We start from the raw sequence: 3,690 nt of genomic DNA on the forward strand, positions 1-3,690 counted from the left end.
AACCTCGACCGCACTTTCCCTGCAGGCTTCCTTCCGACTCGAAGTCCTGCGGCGGTCTCAACGAGGTGCCACATCCTCAATGCAGTCGGTCGCCCCCGTTTCGGTTGGGCTCTGGCACGACGGTCGCCACCGTCTCGCCCTTGAGTGGCCGCTGTTGGCGCTCGCTGTGAGGTGTTCAGCGTGCTGTCCGTGTTGCCGACGCGGTCAAAACGAGTCGACGGCTCACGTTCCCTTGTGCGCCGAAGGCTCTCTTGATATGTGATCCGACCCTCAGACAGACGAAGCCAAGGGAAGACCCAAGGCCGCAATGTGCGTTCAAAGAATCAGTGCTCAGTGTGTCCTGCAATTCACACCAAGTCTCGCAGCTGGCTGCGTTCTTCATCGACCCGAGAACCGAGTGATCCACCGCTTAGAGTCGTGAAAAAGTGTTTGTTCAATTCCGTACAGTCAAAACCAAACGTTTCTGGCACTCGGCCAAACAGTGGCCAAGAAGGGCGCTTTTCAGCGCACGCTTGGACTCCAAAACTCTGCCGCGCCTTTTTCGGCTGCCGCAAATCGAGCAAACGGTGTGTTTCGGACGGCGTTTCGCTTCCGCTACTTGCGAGTGCTTTCGTGGTCCACCCCTCTATAAATACTCGGGAGGCGTCGAAGCCGGTTCTCCAAGCCGGACCCGTAGGTATCGTTGTGTGCTCGCTCTCATTGGCCCGCCTAACCAGAAAATGCCTGCGGTACACCCATTTGGATAAGAGTGCACGCAGATGCGGGCCTCGACGGCTACACATTTCCTCGGGCGGCCGCCTCCCGGCCTCCGTGGAGCGCGGGATGCACGGTCCCATCGACAAGCCTCTCCCGTTTTTACCGTGGCGTCGCGGTTCACCACGGCGGGCGGGTCGGTCTCCTCCGCATAAAAAGGGGGACCCCCGCTTTTTGTTCCACGAAATCGCACAAGCTTTTTTCGCATCCACGGTTTGCCACCGCACACCAAAATGCCGATCCGGCTGCCTACTTTAGCCAACAGGTGGAGCCAGGCGCGCCGTACTTGCGCGGCACTTCCCACGTCCACCGAAGTCGGTGCCAAGGACCACTTTCGGCGCCGGAGCCGCGTACGAGCCTACTCGAGGCGGAAGAACGAAGCCAGCAAGGGCCTGGCCGCAAGTGCGTTCAATTGTCGGGACGTCCAAGTCCCTCGTTCTTCCGTGCTTCCTCTTTCGGCAAGTCGTTGCGGCACCTTCCCAAAGCGCGCAGACCCGCTAATCGCGACGAGCGCGACGTGGCCGTGCCGCCTTTCCCTCGGCAGCAAGCAAAACGCCTGGCAACGTCGACGCTCCCCTAACCGCGATCTCGCACCGTGTTTCGTGTGGCGAATTCAAAAGCCGGCCGGCGCTGCTGCAACCATTACGGTCGGTACGCATACGCCGCGGAGGGCGGGACGGTCATCGGAGCGTGCGGTTCCTCCATCGAGTACTGCGCACCTCGGCCGTCGCATCGCCGTGCCATGACCGGCCGCGCGTCAACGCGAACCGGTGCCAGCGAGATCCCTCGCCTGCAAGAACCGACCGGCAGCCTCCGTCACCCGAGGACGCGGAGGCGCTTGCCGCGGACGGCGGGACGGTATGCACTGGTGCACAGCGGACCCGTCACATCGCCAGTTCCTTGACCGACCGCCGACGCTTGTGCCGTTCCTCTCGTACTTGGCAGTCGCCGCGCGATTGTCGGGTCTCGTTCTTGCACGCTCGAACGGTCGGGAGGGCACTCGGCTGGCGTTTCGGGAACGCGCAGCCTCGCCTTCTACCGACGTAACCACGACTCGCCGTTCGCGCTCCGCCGCTCCTGTTTACAGTACTAGGCGGTCCCGCAGCGGTCGGGTCGCGCATTTCGAGCGCTTCGAGCCACGGTGCAGTGGCGGGTCGAAAGCCGACCTATGAGTGCGTTGCGCCGTTTGTACCCGCGTCCGCCACCTGGCCGACCGTCCAAGGTCGCGGTGTTGGCGTCCGCTGGGCGCAACAATTTGTCACGGGGTGCCGCTCCACATTCAGGCAGCCCCGTGGGGAAAAGCCGACCCCGCGTCCAAACGGGGTCAGCGGCAGAAAGTGTCGGGCGCAGACGCAGCTGAGGCGCTCACCCTTCACAATCCGTTAATGATCCTTCCGCAGGTTCACCTACGGAAACCTTGTTACGACTTTTACTTCCTCTAAATGATCAAGTTTGGTCATCTTTCCAACAGACCGGCGCAACCGAAAGGCCGCGCCGGACATCGGTCCGAAGACCTCACTAAATCATTCAATCGGTAGTAGCGACGGGCGGTGTGTACAAAGGGCAGGGACGTAATCAACGCGAGCTTATGACTCGCGCTTACTGGGAATTCCTCGTTCAAGGGGAACAATTGCAAGCCCCTATCCCAATCACGAAAGAAGTTCCACGGGTTACCCAGTCTTTTCAGACAGGGATAAAGACACGCTGCTTCCTTCAGTGTAGCGCGCGTGCGGCCCCGGACATCTAAGGGCATCACAGACCTGTTATTGCTCTGTTTCGTGCGGCTAGGAGCCGCTTGTCCCTCTAAGAAGGTTGTAAGGTGCTGGGAACCCCGCACCTATTTAATAGGCTAGAGTCTCGTTCGTTATCGGAATTAACCAGACAAATCGCTCCACCAACTAAGAACGGCCATGCACCACCATCCACCGAATCAAGAAAGAGCTCTCAATCTGTCAATCCTCCCAGTGTCCGGGCCGGGTAAGTTTTCCCGTGTTGAGTCAAATTAAGCCGCAGGCTCCACTCCTGGTGGTGCCCTTCCGTCAATTCCTTTAAGTTTCAGCTTTGCAACCATACTTCCCCCGGAACCCAAATACTTTGGTTTCCCGGAAGCTGCCCGCCGAGTCATTTGAGTAACTCAGGCGGATCGCTGGTTGGCATCGTTTATGGTCAGAACTAGGGCGGTATCTGATCGCCTTCGAACCTCTGACTTTCGTTCTTGATCAATGAAAACATTCTTGGCAAATGCTTTCGCAGTAGTTCGTCTTGCGACGGTCCAAGAATTTCACCTCTAGCGCCGCAATACGAATGCCCCCGTCCGTCCCTCTTAATCATTACCTCGTATTCCAAAAACCAACAGAACAGAAACGAGGTCTTGTTCTATTATTCCATGCAAGTTTATTCAGGCGACTCGCCTGCGTTGAGCACTCTAATTTTTTCAAAGTAAAAGCACCGGCCATCTCGAGGCACACAATGAAGTGCACCAAGAAAGAACCGGCATGATGTTCAGTCCGAGCCGTCGCATCGGGTAGATGCACTACTCGTCTGGAACTGAGATCCAACTACGAGCTTTTTAACCGCAGCAGCTTTAGTATACGCTATTGGAGCTGGAATTACCGCGGCTGCTGGCACCAGACTTGCCCTCCAATTGATCCTCGTTAAAGGATTTAGAGTGTACTCATTTCAATTACGGGGCCTCAAAAGAGTCCCGTATTGTTATTTTTCGTCACTACCTCCCCGTGCCGGGAGTGGGTAATTTGCGCGCCTGCTGCCTTCCTTGGATGTGGTAGCCGTTTCTCAGGCTCCCTCTCCGGAATCGAACCCTGATTCTCCGTTACCCGTAACAACCATGGTAAGCAAGTAACCTACCATCGAAAGTTGATAAGGCAGACACTTGAAAGAAACGTCGCCGGCTCGTGGCCATGCGATCAGCACAAAGTT

At 57.5% G+C, this 3,690-nt stretch overlaps 1 non-coding gene across 1 annotated transcript; it reads right to left on the reverse strand.

Annotated features, from left to right (window-relative positions):
- Positions 1-264: 264 nt before the first annotated feature.
- On the reverse strand, positions 265-417 carry LOC142795865 (5.8S ribosomal RNA). Its single transcript, XR_012893366.1, has one exon. It is a non-coding gene; the product is annotated as a 5.8S ribosomal RNA (ribosomal RNA).
- Between the last annotated feature and the right edge of the window lie 3,273 nt (positions 418-3,690).

Source organism: Rhipicephalus microplus, unplaced genomic scaffold (assembly GCF_043290135.1).
Source record: "Rhipicephalus microplus isolate Deutch F79 unplaced genomic scaffold, USDA_Rmic scaffold_920, whole genome shotgun sequence".
Taxonomy (NCBI): Eukaryota; Metazoa; Arthropoda; class Arachnida; order Ixodida; family Ixodidae; genus Rhipicephalus; species Rhipicephalus microplus.